The sequence below is a fragment of the Triturus cristatus genome, chromosome 1_2 (genome assembly GCF_964204655.1).
Source record: "Triturus cristatus chromosome 1_2, aTriCri1.1, whole genome shotgun sequence".
Taxonomy (NCBI): domain Eukaryota; kingdom Metazoa; phylum Chordata; class Amphibia; order Caudata; family Salamandridae; genus Triturus; species Triturus cristatus.
Genome location: NC_140580.1, coordinates 398,356,186 through 398,377,001, shown reverse-complemented (window position 1 = coordinate 398,377,001; position 20,816 = coordinate 398,356,186). Strand labels below are relative to the sequence as shown.

The 20,816-nt window shown below is 42.3% G+C and overlaps 1 protein-coding gene across 4 annotated transcripts in view; it reads left to right on the top strand.

Annotated features, from left to right (window-relative positions):
• The window catches only part of SGMS1 (sphingomyelin synthase 1), a 768,301-nt gene that overhangs the window by 116,727 nt on the left and 630,758 nt on the right, over window positions 1-20,816 (top strand). For all 4 annotated transcript variants that reach the window (XM_085605461.1, XM_085605472.1, XM_085605491.1 and 1 more), the window contains exon 3: window positions 8,989-9,077. The gene's annotated coding sequence lies outside the window, so the exon portion shown is untranslated. The remainder of the gene's footprint in view (window positions 1-8,988; window positions 9,078-20,816) is intronic.

The window sequence follows — 20,816 nt, the reverse complement described above, 5'->3', positions numbered from 1 at the left end:
TTCATATAAATTACAAATTTAAATGCAGAATGCTAGTTGAGCCAATCACACATTTCAGAGAATAAATACAAGTGCTGGATTATGTATTAGATGTACATTAATAACAACAAAAAATTATTTATTAAGCCAAGGCAGAATAGCACTGGAAGACACCAGAGCAAAGTTAATTTTTAAATAAAAACAACAGTAATGCAGAATAACAAAAACCCCACTGTCTCACTGATGCCTAGAATTTTAATGGTACTTGCCTGGTCCGCCCACTGAAGTCTTCGTGAGTGATTTAATATGTGAGGTCATAAGCAGTGCATGAAGGGGACACACTTTTTAGTTAATTCTCTAAAGTAGAAATGGTGAATTTTGGTGTGTTTTTATTTTTATTTATTTTTTAGGTTTTTTTAAAAGTTTTTTTTTTCCAGTTTTCATGTTATTGTTTTATTTTAACACTTGACTATTAAATCCCTTTTATCTTTGACTTTTTTCAGTGTGTGTGTGTGTGTATATGCACATTTGTGTATCTGTGTGTGTGTGTGTATATATGTGTGTATATAATTTTTTTTCACTTATTGAGGCTATGTATTTGTGATAAGTAGTCTGGGTGAAGGGTCTAGATTGGTGTCAACCAGGGATTTAATCTAATGATCTTGGTGGACCAAACTGGGCTGTCCTAACTGGACACTCTTATCTCTAACAAAAAATGTTGCAGGGAATCGCCATAATTTCCACCCACCAATCCTTGGAATGGTCATCACGCAGGATAGGTGCCAGCTGCCAAGTTAGAAAACCAGAATTAACATTTGTCAGAAAAACGTTTTTGGAGCTTAAAATCGTGGACCATAAAGGACTGGTCTTCGCTTTTTAAGCATGAAACCTCGCTGTGAGGTCAACAAATTCAGATCCTATGCTCATACCCTAAACTTCAATATTTTTTTAACAATTTAGTTTTAAAAATGTGCATTCGCCTTCAATCGTAATACATGCACATTCCTGTAGAATTATGCTTTTTATCATGTTTCTATGGCTGTGACTCAAAAGCATCATTCCTCCGTGGCCCTTATTTTGAGCTGAGACTAGACCAGGGGAGGCGGCCATAAATGAAGAAAAGAGTTGGAGGTAAGGGATTCTTAAATTTATCGTGAAGTCTACTGACCAGATCAAATTTTAACCATATTGTGATTGTTACCTAATGGATTTGGATTTGATTGAGTACAGAGAACTGCCAAATGTAAATCCATGACTATTCAGATGTACTGGAATCAATTCTAGTGCATGGAGACAAGTTTGCTTTTCTATCTCCCAACAATTCTACAGATTTCTTTTCTTTTCAATTTAGGAGCACTAGTTTGTGCAACATGCAACATGTGGAGGTGGTTATGTGGTGGAACCAGAGGCAGAACTGTAGGTGGAACATCTTTAAATTGAGCCTTGTGCACAGCCTAAACACTTCTTAAGTTTCTATGTCACAGATTGATTCAGGCAATGACTTGCCTTGTTTTATTTTTAGTCACCAAGTAATTCAGTATAGAATCAAATTCAAGGGGTGTTTACATTGTAGCCTAATTGGTAGTAACTGAGGAAGAATAGTGCTTTACGTATGGGTGGTCATAGTGCAGAATGGACAGCTGAGGAAATCTTTGTTATTGAGCAGGGGATAGTAAATGTTAAACACGTGCATCAGTACTAGAGCACTTGTTGGGAAACCAGGGGTTGGTAGAGCCTGCTGAAAAGGCCCAAATCCTAGCTTAATGGTAAGTTTCAAAGCTTGGTAGATAGTACTTTGGTAGCACAATTTCATTATCTCTCACTGTTGTGTTAATTGTTTATCAAAAGAACCATTAAATAGTGATCAAAGGTGCAAAGAAATTTGAATTACACCAGATCAGAATGAAGAAGCACTATATCGTACCAATTATAAGATCATTTCATTTTACACAATGCCACTCTGCATATTTTTATCTGCAATCATTGCCTACTATGGATATCTGTTGTGCTATGTCATCTTTTCTTTGGGCCGTCTTTTATGCTAAAAAGAATATTTCTCTTGCCCTCACTTAGGATTGGGATAATGCGCACAAACTAGCTATGGATTTACAATATGCGACTCATGCTTTTAACAAACTTCTAACGATCGCGTTTATTTATCGCACCATATGTTTTTTATAATTTAATTTGAATAATGCACATTTTTAGACTGGACAGGACTGGGGTACATAGCGGACCCTATTTTTGAGGTTTTTGTTCTCTTGTACTGGTCCTGTTAAATCTCGGCCAACTGTAACACGCAAAATTGTGCTTAGGTTTTTTTTAATTTGGACGTAGGATGAAATTGGGGATTTAATTTACACTAATGTCAACTTATTTTTATCTATTTCTAAATTATTGTACACTTGTACTAGTATTATTAATATATAATGGATTTGTATCAGATTTTATGTGTTTTTTTGGGTCTATTTTAAACCAGACTGAATAAAGATTTTGAGTAAATGAATGAATGATATACTGGGTCTTCAAAAGCTTTGTATAAAGTATAGAGGCTCAATCCACTGTACCATCAAGGGTCTGTCAGGAGCATATAAATGAGGCCCCTAGTAGGTGAATGATATTGACAAAAAGTTACTCAAGATCACACAGGAAGTTGGAGGACAAGGAGGAACCAATGAACACTATCTACACAAAGTAATAATCGAAAGGTCATGCTCATGAGAAGAGGCAAACCAAGCAATACAGGTTTCATAGTATCTACATCCATGGTGTTCTTAATTATAATAATTTATAACAATAAGGCTACAGGAGATTTCAGAGCGCCACGCGGTGCAATCGAAGTTCAGTGTGTTACCCACAATTGCTCTTAAGGATACGCTCTGCTGAATGTCTGTGTACAGGACGTGTATAAAACAGCAGGCTATGTGAAGCTGATATGGTTGTTGAAGTTGTAAAAGGTAACCTAATTGTGATCTCACAGGAAAACCGAGGCAGTAGCAGCAGGGGTGAAGATGGGAAACTGAGAAAATGCCAAACTAAGGAAGCAGTGATGGGATAGCAATCACTGTAAAAAAAGGTATCCAATAAAATTAGTGGAAATACAAGAGCAGGAATGCATCTCCACACAGTGCAAGTTGTGTAAATTTAGGGATTGCAGCAGATGTATCAGAAAATCTTTGGAGAAAGAATTTCTTTCAGACTGGAACACTGCAACAGGAGTCAAGTTTCGCAGGTCCACACAAGAGTAGCTCATCCAGTCCAGATTTTATCTTTGCATTCTAATGTATCACTTAGAAACAGGACAGCAAGTTCAAGAATGCAAAAACTAAACCAGGACTGCATGACCAACTGTGTTAGCTACTCACCGAAGGACCTACAACACTTGACTGCTTTACACTTCATCAAGGGCAACATTGGACTGACTCAATCTGAGGCTACAATAGAGCTCGCTGATTATCACATACCTCAGATATGATCAAGTTAGAAAATATGAGCCATAGATAAGCTCATTCCTGCTGACAAAACAGTGAGCAGTAAATTCTAGGAAATGCCGTGCTTGGCAGGAAAAACATCTGAGCTGCTACGTTACCTGAAATGGATCGATCATTCAAGCCAATTGTTGAATTTTTTTCGGAGAAGTGGGGAACCGGTACCCAAATATGCCACAAGCCTGGAGCTACTGAGGAATGCAGTCATTTGACAAAAACTAGCATGATGTCAAAAAGCCTCCAAGGGATCTGAAATGAAAGGCAAATTCTGAACATTGTTTAAAATGGTAGAATACTGAACTGGGATATATCAAAAGAACAGATCACTTAGTCAAGCATTGGAAAGTCCCTACAGGCATGCTGCCTAGTGGTGGGTACAAGAGCACATAAGTGAATCATGATAGTATCCTGGTCAAAACGAACAAATTAAAAGCAGTTGTAACCCATAGGTACCTTTTGGACCTGGCCCTCTCTGCAGGGTCACTTCCAAACTTTTTGCCTTCACCCTCCTGCTTTCCGAACCCTTTTTTGTTGGCTTTTAGAACTCTGCACACTTTACCACTGCTAACCATTGCTAAAGTGCTTGGGCTCTTTCCTTAAAACATGGTAGAATTGGCTATAGCCCAATTGGCATATTTAATTTACTTGTAAGTCTCTAGTAAAACGATACTACATGTGCCCTGGGCCCGTAAATTAAATGCTACCTGTAGGCATGCACCACTCCTTGTGCCACCCACTTAAGTAGCCCTGTAAACAATGTCTTGGGTCTGCCATCACAGCCTGTGTGCAGTTTTAAACTGCCATTTTGACCTGGCAAAAGAAATTTTTAGCTATGACCAAACCTTCCTTTATAATGTATAGAAATCACCCCTAGGGTAGGCTCCGAACAGCTGAGAGGGCAGGGTGCAGTGTATTTAAAAGGTTGAACATGCACTCTTAAGTTTGACATGTCCTGGTAGTGAAAAATGTGGTTTTCACTACTGCAAGGCCTGCCTCTCCCATAGGATAACATTGGAGTTACCTTATTTCATTTAATAAGCTGTAACGTCCAAAAAGGAACTAGTAACCAGTTTATATTTGGTGTCTTTGGAATTGTAATGAAAGACCCTCTCATGAAGAAGTCTGATGTTCTATTACAATTTTGAAAATGCCACTTTTAGAAAGTTGCCATTTTTCTGCCTTAGACAAGTAGTGCCTGCGGCCTGTCCCTAGGTCTCATGACTGTGTATAGCTGACAATTGAGCTTTGTGTACTCCTCCTAGATGGCCACACACAATAGAGGGCTTAGGTGTGCCTGAATGGGTCATCACTAGCAGGATGGAAAGGCGGAGCTGGGCACAGCCCTACTTACTCTTAAATAGACTGTCTTGCCTCCACACAAAGGGCTGATTACCCCCTGTAGTTAGTCTGGAGCCAGGGCAGGGAAGGCAGAAAACCTGAGCACTTCAAATGGAAACCTGTAGAAGATTTTCCCACTTCAAAGGAGGCAACTGGTTTATATCGGACCTCAAACCCAACTCTTCAGTACACTTCTGGACCTGTGGATACTCTGCCAGGAAGAAGGACTACTGTGCTGCTGACAGGACTGCTACTCTGCTGAACTGCTGCCCTGATGGATTACTTCCTGCCTGAGTCGGAGGGATTTGAACCTGTACCTGAAGCCAGGACACTAGAGTGACTCCAAGGGCTAGTCTGCTTGCCTCCTGTGCAGAGCCACAGGCACATAACTGGCTCCCAACCACCTAAAACAGCAACCAGAGCCAGCTCGAGCAAGTCCCTGAGCCCCAAGAAGTATCCCTCAGATCCTGGACCCTTGGTGTGTCCTTAATGGTGCTAAATTGAAGTTTTTGGGCTCTTCGCAACCTTGAACGAGCCTATTGGCCCCCAAAATTTGTTGTTCACAATGCCTGTCAACGCAAAGTTCCATCAACCCAATCCTTTACTCTATAGCATGCAACGCTGCAACAACGAGCGTCCGTGATGCTTCCCTCCTCCTTGTGGACCCCTCCTCCGCGAGCGGGATTCTTTGCGTCTAACTAAGGTGGTAACTTTTCAGCGGGACTAAGCTGGCCCCTGTATTCGCTGTGCATGCCATTGCGGTTGACCTCAACTTGTTACTTTCTCCTGTTCTTTCACGACCAGATATCTGCGAGTGGTGCTTTGGACTTTTTGTCTTCATTTTCACATAAATATTGCATATCTCCATTTCTAATAATTGGATTTTTGTTGTTTTGGTCTTGATTTATGTATTCAAATTTGCTCTATTTTCTAAGTTGGTGTGTGATTTTTCTTGTGTTTTCACTTTATTACTGTTTTAACTTGTTGCATAAATACTGTATACATTGCCTCTACGTTAAGCCTGACTGCTTTGTGCCCAGCTACCAGCGAGTTGAGCACAGGTTAGTTTGTGGTTTGCTTGTTCATCACCCAGACAAGGCTAATGGTTGCTGTTTGAGTAGGGTTTCACCTCCCTCAACCATTAACCAAATTTCTTACAGTAACCTAATGGTGTGATCTGTTAATAATGAATGTACTTGTGCAGGATGCTAACTAATATCTCTCTGATAGGGTACTTTGGCAGCAATTTCTTAGGCACTGCTAGGCCATCATAGTATCTTAATACAGAATCGAAGCAATGAGGTTCTGTGAAATGTGTGCATCTGTTTCCATGTAAATTCCATAGACTTTGATCATTGTCCTTTTTGCATGAAACACTGTGAAAGCTCGCCTTCCAACAGCCCTTTTCCCATGCAGTGATCGTCCTGATGTGCTTGCCACTATAAAGGTGAATATGCAATAAAGGTGCCTAAAGTGACATTGATATATTGGTTCAAGTGGTGTTACCCTAGACCCTATATCTACTATATTAGATTTCCATATTTTAGCTAGCATTCTGGGTGATGAGAATGTCTGTCCAACCTTTCCAGAAACCCTTGTCCCTAGTATTTCAGAAGGAGTAAGGAGAGGTGACATGTCGAGACAGAGGAGGACGACACTGGCATTTAAGCTCTTACAAAGTAGACTGCCCAAATCCGCCAGCATCAGTCATTCAAACAAGTGCCAAAGCCACCCATCTCTGTTAACGTAAGATGTCCTCTAACATCTGGGGCAATGGGTCCAAATTTTCATTCCGAGGGGAATGGGTTCAGACTTCCTAATAGTCATCCATCCCTGGATAGCAGTCCACTCGCAGAGAAATAGTATGCTTTTCTTTCGCATCAACCCCTGCCTACCTTTTCTATACTGTTCCGTTCCAGTCTGGCATTTTGACCACAACACCCTGAGCTGGAAATCTCTGAATATCTGAAGCTCTCCAAGAACACGATTATGTTCCTTAATTAAAATCTACCTTTGCAGTGTTCATTACGACCATGCTAAAAATGTTGTCCAAACGTATCCTTCCGCGCAGCCAAGGCCCTGATCTCCTCCCTAGTGTTTAGCAAACTCTACTGCAGAGTCTTCCTCCTGTATTGAAAGGTAAGTGCATATAGGGAAGTACAGATTTACCATTCCTACCTTCTCATCAATGTACCTTGAAGATGTATGTACTGTGTACGGACATATATGTGGAGTTTGGTATAGCCACTCTAGACTTACCTGTCGTCAATATTGCGTCCCGTTGATATTCGGGGTGCGCACCCCATTTGCAGCATCTAAATTCCAGTCATTGTTTTTACTGTGACGGAACTCTTTTCCTCCCCAATTTTGTCTACCCCTTATAAGACCGCTTCTATGGAATACCTTGTTTTGCGAGAAATGCTAAAATTAACTACACAGTGCTGGTTTTTGTTCTCTGAAACTGTGACTCTACATGTATAAGAAATGGTTGTATTGTTTAACATCCACCATCCATCATCTCCAGCACTCTCGGGTTGTACCCACCGAAGAACACTATTCTTCATACTGTTATACTATTGCTATGTACAGTCCTTGTTTGAAATGCTACTGTAGCTCACTAATAAACAAAATAGTAGTAAACTATAGTCCCATGTGGCAGTATGACTTCTTGCTCTCGGCTTTGCTCTTTTTGTTTGCCTGTTGGATTGTCTCTTTGATAAAAACTTTATCAAATCTTAATGCAAACGAATATTTCAGGGCCAAAAGACTTCGTCAAGTACAAGACCAGCATTGGCAAAGACAGCATGTCTCGCCTGTGAGAGCTATTGACTTTGGCAACAGCAGCGGCCCATGCAGGTAAGAGCGGTGGGGCTGGGTGAGGTAGTGGCGGATTTTGACAGACGACGTGGGAATATCAATAATTTATTTAATTTTCCCTCGTCATAGTCCGTCGAAATGCCCCACCTCTCTTACCTGCAAGGGCCGTGGCTGTTTGGCAATGATTTTTTTGCCATGCTGTACAGCGGCACAGCTAAAATAATTAAAACATAAAAGTGCTAGGACTCAACTCGTGCTAATAGGCTGTTTTATTTCTTTATTTAAACTGGGGAGTGTATTGGGGTATAAGGCAACCTGGAGGGACGGAAGGACACATAGTGGGAGAGAGACACGGTTAGAAGAAAGGACATATGAAAGACAAACAAGCGGAATATGGAACGTGGGTGGAAGGAGCTTGGGAGGCAAATGGTGGGCAGCGGGCAGGGGCTGGGCATCAAGCTACAACGGAAGACAAGTGGTAGTAAGAAAGGGTGGTTGTCAGGTGCTGGGGCAGCAAGCCAATGGAGGGTGGGCATAAGGCTGGGGAAAGCACACAGATGGGAGGGACTGGGGCACCAAGCTAATGAAGGGTGGGCGGGAGGAGCTGGGGCAGTATGCTGACAACGGAGAACGGGTGTGGATGGGGTAAGCAAACTGACAATAGTGGTAGGAAACGCTGGGGAAGCAAACTGAAAACGGACGGTGTGCGGGCGGGTATGGGGCTCAAATGGAAAAGCAGTGGTGGAAAAGCAAGGCCGGCAACTGAGAGATGAGAGAGTAACATGAAGGAGGGAAGAAGTACAAGAGGAAGACAGCTGGAAAACGCATGCCCTTTTGTAGATTGCTTAAAGAAAAAGAAAAAAGTGGCGTCTGAAAAATGAGCAGAGGAAGAACAAAAGTAATGTGTCCAGGTACCAGGGGAGGGACAAGAATAGGAAGGAAAGTCTGCGGACGATTAAGAAACTAGCAAATGAGTGCCAATTAAGTCAGTCAACAGTAAGCCCACTGTAAACTAACAAAGTGCCTTCCAACAGACAGGGCGTGCACTGTCCTATACGAGACCTACAAAAAGATCCATAAATCTGCTCCAGTTGCAGAGTGTTTGCTTTGTGACAGTTAAATGTCCTTTTGTAGATTTATCAAAAACATCGGTGTTTAAGGCCTGCCACAGAAGTCCTATTGTTCCATTTGATTTTGGGTATAGTGACCATCCTGAAACGGATGTTTGTGGAATGAGGGGACTTGATGGACCTCAGATGATTATCTTTGTTTGATAAGATTTTTGAAAAAGCAAAATTAAAACAAAAAACGTATTAAATTGTATGTAAAAGTTACTTATGCTGTCTTTCTTCTTAACCTTCCACAGTTGTATGAGCCCGTGAGGACCACAAAAAAGAAGGCATGGATCTGACTCAAGTTTTGGCCGACTCACAAGGACAAAATGCCTCCTGATTGGTATGTACTGCCAAGCCTGATAAAGTAGAGTAAATGAGCTGAGCTGGGAGATTTTGGCATCTTGATGAAGTCAGAGTTAAGAAAGATATTTACGTTCGGTGTTTTGTTGGTAGTGTTTATCTTTAGATGAAGGTTCTAAAAAAATAAGTAAGTTTAGTCTGATTTATTTGGGAAGTCTCTGCCATCAGATTGTTACGAATAGATACTTTTAATGTCTTCTATAACCGTTTCCATTGAAACGCAGTCCACTCTGCTCGAAGTACTCATAAGAAGTGAAATGCATGAAACACTTACCCTTTTAAAGGTGTTTTTCTCAAGCTCCCCCTACCCCCCCCCCCCCCTCCCCCCACACTTCTTCTTCGGGGTCCATTTCATTTGTACTCCTCCTTCCTGACTGATGATGGCTTCTGGGTTATTACATACCAGTCTGTGCACTGGAAGCCCTGCTCTCTGTCTCTAGCTCACTGTCGCTCTGTTTCTTTCTCTTTGCAACTTATAGTACAGGAACTCACCTGCAAAACACACATATAAGTGTCGATAAACCAAGCGGGCTGACTCAGTTTCTTTAATTTTTTTCACCACGTTTTATTCCTCTAGCACTGCAGACCACCTTCTGCAGTAACATTTGTGGTGCTTGTACCCTGTCCAAAGCCTGTCCTTTTAAAAACCAGCACCTTGGCAAATACATACAGCAGAGTTGCCGATGTAAAATTAGCATTTGCAATGTAATAGGTCTCGCATTTGGGAGAGTTTTGATAATTAACACATGGATAAAAGGCATTGTCATTTACAATGCAAATAGCTGAAACTCTTGTAAATACAAGGCCTATTTCATTTCAAAGAAGCGGACGCCATTGTTCCGGGCTGCTTGGAAATTGAAAGCACGCATGGCGTGCTGAATGTTGCTGGAAAGCATTTTGTGACTGCAGTAGGAGAAACTCATTAAAGAAAATAGTGCTTACTAACTAAAGAAGATGTACCGTGAAAGGGCCAGTCCTCATGGGAGGTTACAAATGAAGACCTGGCGGAGGACAAGCTCATTATCGAATCCGAAGCCAGCATTTACAAAGGATAATGACGCAAGCCAATGAAAAATATGGGTGGAGAGTGGGCGGGCTTCAACTCCATACTCGAATACAGCATGCCTCGCAGAGCAGGTTATGCGCTGCCCAGGCTTCACCTAAAAAAAATACATTCCTTGATGAGGGGGTGGAGCATGATATTGAGAACTGCCTGAGAAGCACTTCTAATCTATGTTCCCTGTAGGCTGCGCACGTACGCAGTCTACTTTCCCCTTGCGCCCAAGCTGTCTCTAGGAGTGCGCACATCGTCCCAACCTCAGAGAGACTATTTGCTGCTTCATTAAAATAAAAAAAATAAAACTGGGAGCGTGAATGTCTTCTTTAGTGTGCATGAGTTTATTTAAAATGCGTCGCACTGTAAACTTGATGAGCAGAGTAAACAACCCGCACACAAATAGTGTTCTCCCCCGCCTGGTGTTTCACCACAGTCAAGAATGTTAATTGCTGGCTGACACACTGTGATACCCGTGCCTTCCCCTTATTTTGAGCTTTTTTTAAAACTGGTTTCCATCCCTTGAAACTTAAACCCGCTATATGGTGCAAAAGAGCATTTTTTGCACTAAAAGAAAAGAAGAAATCGGGCATCCACGGTGTCAGTTCAATGGTAATTAGCATGGTCTTTAACAAGACTTGCATTATTCAGTAGGAGTGAGGAATCTGCACTGCAGTACACGCCCCTGCACTTTACTTAACAAAAGCCAGCCACCAAGTGAAACCTAAAACCTACCCTCAGCTTGACCCCTTAAATACATTCAGAAGGCGATGTCTGAGGTTGGAGCAGAAAGTAGGAGAGAGGGCAGCATTGCTTGATGCAACCTATGATGCAACTTCTTTTTCAGTAAAAACATAGAAAAATATATACACATTTAATGTCATTTAATGATTTGTCAAGTGTGTATGTGCACTCCTGCCAAAATGAATCTTTATACAACACAAACTGCAATATAACTTTGGTTTTTACACTATGTTTAAATTAGTAATAAACTGAATACCTCGAAAAATGAAATTTCGCTTGGACCCACAATGTTTCAAACTTCTGACTAGGGCCACTGGAATTAAGCAATTCTTCAGCTGCTGGTTTTTTCACCCACATAATTATGGATTTGGCGAATTTTCCACATAATCCAGCATCTGCTGCATAATCTGCAGATTTTAACAAAAAAAAAATGTCTAGCTCAAGTGGATCAAAAGATAGTAAAAACGTTGCGACTTGTTTGTGTGCAATGGAAAGCCCTTTCCAAAGGTTAACTGGTAATCTTTCAGTTACTTATTTCTGTATTAGCTGTTAAACTAGTACTAATAATGTACATTCTTTGCTCCACCAGTATTGCCATGTGTTAAAAAAATATAAAATAATACTATCAAAAAAATGTCTTGCATTAAGTTGCATAATTTGCCTTTTCTTGCATAATTTAGTTAACCCTGCCACATCATTCCAGTGGCCCTGCTTATGCCCCTCTCATTTAATGTAAATGTTTGCTGGAGGCACTTAGTTATCACCAGAACTGTGCTAGAACTTCTCACCTGCTGGTTACAAAAAGGTCTCTACAAAAATGCTAGAATCCACCAGGCTATGTATTAAGCTTTTGAACACATGACCGATATGTTACATGCAGTTCTATTCTACAACAACATTAACACTCTAAAATTGTTGTGATATTTCAGTCCTGTGGCCAGTTTGTATTCAGATCTTTGTAGCAGGTGCTTTAACCACCTAAGCTAGATTGCCAATGCTGTATGTTGAACAATCCTACCTATAAGTTAAAGATTTGAATCTTGTAGTGGTTAACTTTGGATTTTACTTTGAGCAAAAGCACCAACCATATGAACAGATCTTTCTATTGTTAATGACAGTAGGAAACGCAGGTTTTCAGTTTTGCTGCAAGAATCTGTTCAAAGTCAAAAGAGAATACCATTGTTGGAAAAGTTAGGAAGAAATTTAAAAAAGGTGTGTTTTTTTAGAAATATGCATTTTAGACCATATCATAAGCGTCCATAGGAGTTTAACTTTCTAAATTGGGGAGAGGATGTAGCCTAACGGCTCGTGCGGTCGACCTTAAATCTGGGGAACCGGCTTCGAGTCTCGGCAACGACGCTCAACATCCTGTGATTCTGGGCAAATCACTGAATCTCACCGTGCCTAACAAAAAATGAATGTGTCCTTATGTAACGCAACTGGTGGTCATGTAAAGCGCTCTGATACCTTCGGGTCAAAGTTGCGCCAAAATATTAATCCGTGGAAAAAAAAAAAAATGTTCATATGGCAGAGCTATTAGGGACAATGTAAACAATTGTCTTCCCTCTTTCTTGAGCTGTCGAGAGAGAAGAAGATATAAAATATGGGTGATGAGGTTAGAGAAGCAACAGTTTCCAAGTTGTCAGTATCTCAGGGTATCCGAAATGTGAATGTGACAACCGAAATGCTCCTGCAGCTATGGTGAGTAGGGATAGTGCTCTTGCAACTGTGGTGGGTAGCGATAGATGCTTTGGTGGTATCATGGCATTCAAAAGGAATAAACTTACGGAGCACACTGGATGGGACCATCTCTGAAAACATCCCTGCTCCCCACATAGACACATGAAATTTATGAAACCGAAAATGTGTCTCCATCCTCAATTTCTTTCTCGTCTTTGGATTATGACTAGTGTTGAGAACCCTCTGTTAGACTCATCTCTGTAACTCCAACATATATGAAATTGCACAGCTAAAAAGAGAACAGGCATGCATGGGCCACACACAGGTTTGGCCACAAAGAGACTTTGTTATTCAGTTGTTTAAACGGATGAGAATCTCAGAAACAAGTCTCATTGTAACCTGCTCTATGATTTATTTTGTGCCTTTTCTTGTTGCTGGAGTTTGAGATGCCCAAAACGAATGGGTGTAATGATGGGCAGAGGTGGCACTAGTGTGTGCCCAATGCTCTGTTATTGTATGTGTTGTCCATCACTCTACCATGGGGGCTCACACATATGGCTGATTGATGCGTCAATGTATTTGTTAAACACAATCATGCAATTATGCCTTTTTTAAGTGTCAAAGGAATAAAACGGGCCATGAAGCAGTTTTGCTTTTTGAGGATCTTGCCTCTTGTTCATATTGTTGCCTACTTGTTAATTCTGCTGCATTACAGCTGTGAAGTACATGGTTTGGGGTTTTTCATTTCCCTTGTACCTTGGCTTTACTAGTACCTGGTAGGTGAGCTGGGTTTTGTGTATGTCTGGGTAGAAAGAGAAACAGAGCACTGGTGTAACATACCCTTCTTTCCATCATTCCAATGAGGCACGTTGATCTGACATGACACTTTCTTACTGGGCTTCATTCTTGGCATGCAGAACTCCTATGGCAATGCACTACCTAACTTATACCACCTAGCAACACACCAAGTCTTTGTTGATGCACCCCAGTGTTGGTTTGATGCACAAGGCTGATGAGAATAGCGAGACTTTCACATTAATCACCATTCTACAATATCAACACGGAGTCCCTAGAACAAATGCTAAGCCACATTGGTTGATTGCTGTGGCCAAGCTTATCCTTGAAACAAGGAAGAACTTTTTTTTATATCATTATGAATCTCTAAAGGAAGTAGAGCAGGTTGAATTAAGTTGCATAGGAACCCAAATTGTAAATCATGTCTTCTTGGTATATGTGAAAGATGTAGGCATAAGCCATGTAGGAAAGGTCTGCACACAAACTGCCAGGATGGTATGGGAACATAGTTTCACTATGAAGCAATTAATGGTGGTATGCATAGTTATACATCCCATAAAGAGACTGGTTCAAGAGCCTCCATTATGACTGTTGCATGCAGCGCAAAATGCGAGTCAATATGCACCTTTTTACTTTATTGCCAAACCTCACTAGTTTTGATACTTCCAACACTGTGCTCCCTTGTACAGCAAATTGCTGCATTTCTGCGGTGCACAGAGCATTGACTGTTGTGCACAGGCAACTTTCATTGCCGCACACAGTTTAAAAAAATTTAAAGGGAACATTACTTCTGACTATACCCCACACTGACTTTTCACCAACCCAAAAAAATAAATCTCGGCGCGGTTGCCACTGATGTTCTCGGGTGTTTTCACTGCCCTTAATGAACATCGGCTGCTTAGAGCTTCCAAAGATGATCTGCAAAACCAGTCACTGAAGGGGTTTCCAGCTTGCTTTCCTTGTCACAGTGTGATATTGGCTTCCACTGAGTGACTCTCTGAAAAGAGCCTCTCTCGTGCGACGCCATTGAGTTAGCAGGCCTGATGCAGGACCTATGTATAACAACGCAATAAGTCCCGCATTTACGCAAGGTTAAGCTATTGGCATTGTAAATGACAATGCCTTTTATTTATGTTTTAAAAACGAAAACAAAAATAAAAGGCATTTTTATTTGTAATGTCAATAGCTCAAACTCGCATAAATGAAAGACCTATTGCATTGCAAATGCTTGTAAGATAGGTGAGTAGAAACTCTACCTTTCGGCTAGCGCAGCAAATTAATTAAATAAACGAACGCGGCCGCTTAAGTGAAAGCGGACCGCGCTGCAAATAAATAAAAAAATAGTGCTTACCGACGTATGAAGGAGACCGTGTAACGCCACAAGTAAAAGATCCAAACCTCATGGGAGGTAACAAATGGCGACAGGGCGGTAACAGGAGGGACTAACTAGCCTCATTATCAATCGGAAACCAGCATTTACCAAGGACAATGACGCCAGCCAATCAAAAAATATGGGCGGAGAGAAGGCGATGCTTTCACAGCATACTAGACTACTGCATGCCTCACAGAGCGAGCAGTGCATGCGAGCTGCCGCTAGGCTCGACCTAAAAATTATCCTGCAGATCTAAACCGGTGCTCATTACGTGATCAGCATGATGTGATGCAAGAGCACCATCCTCTTTTAAAGATTTCCAAAGGCAGGGCAGCTTGAAGATTAGTGCATGGTCCATGAACTACGACTGCTCAGTGGGCCCACTGTATTGATAGTGTACAGTTTTCGCGCAGTGAGCGATATTTGATGTATAAAACTGAAAAAACATTTACTAAAGACGCCTCTTCACAGAATCCAATGGGTAGCACTGGACCCTAGTTCCGCCATACCACAATCACAGTTGGCGGGCAGGAAGGTTTGTCGACTGCCACAGCCTAATCCAAAGAGGGCTTCTAACTGCTTTAGGAAATAAGGAACTGGGCAAACTATATTTGTATATTTTTGCTGTCATGTTGCTTGAGTTTTGTGTTCTCATTAAATAGATTTCTGTTGCTGTTATCACAAGAACACTACAATGCAACTACCTATTTCCTTTCACCTTTCCCTCTGCCAGCAAAGGTCCCAGGATTCATTTTTCCCAGTGATTTATTTTCACCTTGTGGATACTACTCAAATTAATTGCATTCATTATTCCACAGCCTAAAGAATTCATTTACCTAACTGTAAATGTTGCCCCTATGACAAATACCCCTTCCTTCACTGCTCCATTCACACTAGTGCTTAATTTGTAAAAGAGTAAGTGCTGAAGCACAAGGTTTTGCTCACAAACCTGCCGTCAGCACTGTTGAAGGGTGGGATGCCGAATACCCAGTTTGCGTAGTCTTGGTTCCACCTTATTCCACTGTAATCTACCACCTGACTGTTCCTGCCTCTTTATGTCACTATTGCAGGTTCTTTTTCATTCCTGCCTTCTCGCATGTCGGCCATGATCAGCATTGCTAGGTATTGTGCAATTCTGTTCGTCCTAGGTAAGCCCTTGGTGTAGGCTCTCATTGTTCTTCTGGTAACCCCGTGCTTTTTAGACTTCATTTTCCATAATGGCACATCTATCCATTTCCAGCACTCTGTCTCTCTAGATTGATACTATCTCGGAGCCCCACCTGCGAGCAATCTCACGTTTTGCAAGTATACACCCTAGCCCCAACAGGTAGGTTAATCGTGAACCTCCCTAATCATCAAGGTGTCCAAGGAGTGCCATCTTGGTGTGTGGAGGGGTTGGTGGGGACAAGGGTCTGTGTGGTATGCCAATTGTTGCTGCTAGGACCGAGAATAACTGTACATGTCCAGGTTGTGTGGATAAGGAAACCCTTTTCCATCAAACAATATGGGCCCATCCTCCAGAGTTTTTCTAGGATATAATGTATTCTATAGAAGTAGTTTAGTTCGATCAGGATAAGGCTGGCCTATACTGCCAACAGCTGTGGTGCCATCCCAGTCGTCCTCCATTCATCACTGTCCAATGCCTCTGTATTTTCTTGCCATCTCTGTTTTAGGGCTATGAGTTGGTCTGGTGTGTTTGTGACAAGAGATTGGTATAGCCCCCCTTTCGTAGGTGCTCTAATGATAGTTTGCTTCATATGGCTTGTAATCTGAGAGGGGTTCAGTTATTGGCAGCAGAGAGTCTCAACAGACTCCTGAGCTGCAAAAATCTAAAAAAACTGAATTATGAAAATAAAATGTGCTCCCGTGTTCTTAATAGGATTTTATGTATCTCCCTGCCCACAAGTCTCCTAATTGTGAGAGCCTTATTATGTCACAACATTTGGGAACTTGCCAGCTAGTTTCCCTTCCAGAATGGTGAAACTCGTGTTGGTTTCTGGAACCATCTGATGTTTTGTAATACTCTGCCAGACCCTTAGTGTTGATTGTGTTGTTTTTGGTGAAGGGGGTGGGGTTCTAGTATCATAAAGCAAGTGTGGTATTTTTTTTTTGGACCCAGGATTTAAACTTCTGGTAATGAAAGTGGCTGATGCCAGGCCTTTTGTTCCTTACATAATCCCTTTTCACCTTGAGCTCAATTCAGCATTCTCTGCTGTTCTTCCAATTGTTGCAGTATTTTTTACAGCGTAGTGACGTTAGTCGGAAGTGTTTGAATGAAGTCTTCAGCCTCTGATATTCTACCTTGCGCTTCTGTAGCATGGGCAGCCGTGTAGCGCAAGTCCTGGCGGAACGAGGAAAGTTCCAGCTCAACTACCCAATCTCACTCTCCAGGGATGCTCCTGACTCTTGCATCGCTTTTAATATGGATGTTGTGGCTTTAGAGACCGCATCTCCCCATTCCTCCTCCCCCTGCTTCCGAGCTGACTCATCTGAGCTTGGTAGGTCTAGGACCACATGTGACCTAGTGAATTTTTGAATATGTTGATTTTGTCTTGTGTAGGCCGTGAGGGCTGTTTGTCTAGATCCATTGTGAGTGGTCGACAGTGGTCAGTCGGTCTAGGTGTAAACCAGACCCTAGAGGTTGTGGCTTGGATTGTCATCTGTGTAGGCTTACAATGTGTGGTAGCCCTACTGAACTCTTGCCTCGGAGGACCTGTGCATGGTGGGATAATAGGATGATGTGCCCTTTGCTCCGTCCCCTCATGCTGATGAGTTCTGAAATTGTGTACTTGTCTCAGTAGTCCATATTCACATTGGGCAGACCTGGAGAAGTGAGGTAGGTCCCATCGAGCGGTGCATGCAAAGAGAAAGGGACGTCGGTAACCTCTGATCCTGCTGCTAAGGTCTGCCTGTAAAACTCGCTATGCTCACCACATCTCCCTTTCTTGGCATCTGTAGGCCCAAGTCACCACGGGGGCTCCCGTTGCATTGCTGTAGATCGGCTGTGGGCCATTCAGTGGGCCCCACATTCACCAGTCTGGCAGATGGCTCCTCGCTCAACTCACCTCTGCTCCAACCGTAGTCCATAGCTGGCAGAGTTCACCCTTGCACGAAGCTCCTCGGCTGGGCCCAGTCTCCCAGTTCCTCTTCTGGGGGCACTAGAAGTAGCTCATGGCCCATGTCAGCTGTTCGACATGCAGTTGAGGTGCAGCTTCGCTCTACAGCTGGCAGCCTGGTGGTTCTGCTACTGCCTAGTCTCAGCTTCACCAAGGCTCATATGCGGCCTAGTTCGACCCCACCCTGTCCAAGAGGACCATGTTCTCGAGATCGGCTTAGTGAGTCTGGGTTGTTAGAGGGGTGAGGGTTACAGTGAATTCTTTGCCTCTACCACTGTGTAACTGCAATGGATTGTCTGATGTTGAGGGTCTAGATGGGGAGGTGAATGCGGTGGATCACCCATCTCCGGACAGTGCTTTATACTTGCAAATAACACTTAGTGCTTATTTCTTAGATATCCAGATTTTGTCAGGTAAGAGAATTAGAACACAGTAAGGTGAAGTGATCTTGTCCAGGATCATCCAGTGTGTAATTTTAATAGTGTCTACTACAGTGTCTGCTATTGCTAGCCTTTGGGGGAAATGTTCTTTATATGTTTTGATTATAATGGCTAGCAAAATCAAACAACAGTATGTAGCATCTTTTCAGTTCACAATACTCATAAAGTGACGATCACAAATCTATCTACAGTGAAAAATAAACTGTGCGAATGCCTGCCTAGTTTCCTCAACAATTTTGAAAGTCTCTAGACCCATTATTTCAGAACTCAGTTGAGAAATAGCTACATCTGCATGTCCTGTTCATTGTCTGCTTTAGTTATTACATTTCAGTTATTAAATTGAGCACATATTGGTGCCAGATTCACCTCTGGTGGTGTGTAAGAAATCAAGACAAATATGTGCCCAGTTATAGGCCCAGATCAAGCAATTTGACAGTATTAATGGTTTTACCTCTCGCACAAGACCACATCTGATTAAAGCTGCTTTGGTCAGAGAGTTAGAGCAGTGTAATTCCATGTATTTCTGAAATGGTCTGAAGCATTTAACGCTGTGGGGCACCCCTTTTTGGGTTGAGCCTGGGCAACGCATGCTCTACTGCGAGGTATGCAGCATTGGAGTATGGCTTTTAAGCCCTGCCTACTCTCCGCCCATATTTTCTATTTGACTTGTGTCATTGTACTTCATAAACGCTGGCTTCCGAGTCTTTATTAGGCTTGTTAGTCCCTCCTTTGTACTGCCTTGTCTGCATTTGTTATCTCATATAACTGCTGGACCTTTTACTTAGGTTGTTACATGGTATGTCTTTTTTAGTCTGTTAGCACTATTTTCTTCAATGATTTTCTCCTTCTGTGCTGCAACAGAAAACGTAAGGGCTATGTCTTAAATGATGTTTCGCCCACTATATTATTGGTGCTGGGTTATACTTCCACTTACAAAATGCAAGTGGTTTTGACACCTGAAGGGGTCATCCCTTATCACTTAGCCCTTCGGCCCTGCTTCAGAAGAAGTTTCCACTTGTACAATTGTGATTGAAAAAAAAAAAAAGCGATACCAAAGGGGATGATGGACGGAGCATTTGAGCAAATCAAACACTCATCCCCAGTCAACTGATCTGGGTTTAATCCATCATCATTCTTTAGCTCACTCCACCATCCCAGTTCAGACATGGCCATATGCAAATCAGTCTGACCCTGTGCCTCATGGGAACAGTCCAGCCGAAACTGCCAAGCCATGTCTTCCCTGGACCGGAAACAAGCATCCTGGGACCAGTTTCGGCTGAAGCCTTGGAATTGACCTTTCCCTCTGCAGAATCGAAGTCTAATATTTTGACTGAGATCTTGTAACCCTCATCCTTCCTGGCGGTGCCCTTGCTTCTATTCAGTGAGGTTTTCCTGGATGGTAAAAGCTTTTTGTGTCGAGCAGTCAACAGACTGATTCAGACAACATAGGCCTGCTCCCCATCCCCACATTTTGGCCTCTCACATATCCCCAGAAAGATTGGAGGGTTCAAGTCTTGAACCTTTTCCAAGAAAAATCCAAATGCCCTCCCCTCCCCCCCCCCCAACCCATTGCTACTCCCAAATGAGTCTGAAATAATTTGACTTTTCAAGCAAGAAAAGGCTTTGCTTCTGGTAGTCTGGCCCTCTACACTGGCTATCTACACTGGCTGTCTACTAGCCATTACGTTTATGCCCTGTGGAACTTGCTGAAACTTGGTGGTCAGATTGCTATACCACATGAAAAAGCCATTTATAGAACTGGTCAACCATGGGTTAAATTCATCCAGAAAGCTCGAAGGGTGGCCTGGAACCTGTGGTTAGGTTGCTTGGTCCGTAGGAATGGCTGTCATGCTGTGCCTACATATGAGGGTCCGTTGCACTAGCCTCTCTGGAGATTTCCAAGACACTCTTTGACCTAACCTTGGCGTTGAATGGCTATTTACAGAGAATGTGGATAAATCTGTGGTGTGTGCTGAGATGCGCTTCCTGAGCATGACCGTTTTACTAGCAATATAGAAAACTTTGAGGCTTATCCCTGAAAGAAGAGTCCTGGCAGAGGCAGCCTTCTCAGCCAGTCCAAGACCCCCGCAACTGGACTTCTACTTTCGTGGCAGGTGTGGCTCTTTAGGATGCCATTAGATTTTGCCCTGACTCTGATTCCACAAAATCAGTTTTTTTTTCTTTGCAGCTTCATCTTCAATTTAAGGATGGGGGAGGGATTTAATGTATTTACAATCTCGGAGATGTTACGTTAAATCACTTGATCATTCAGTTAAGCCTTAAAGGCTATGCCCTTTGTTATGTTATTTGAATTTGTAGAGCACGGTTTATCACCCGTGAGGTTATCCAGGCACCAGTTTTCTGGACCTTCCTTCTTGCATCAGCATGTGCTGTCTTGGAAATGCCTAATTGTGGAGATGGAAGTCCTTTCCCTGCTAAACAAATGGGCCATAGCATTAGTGCCTCTGTAAGAAAGTGTTACAGGATTCTATTCCCTTTGCCTCTTGGTTCCAAGAAG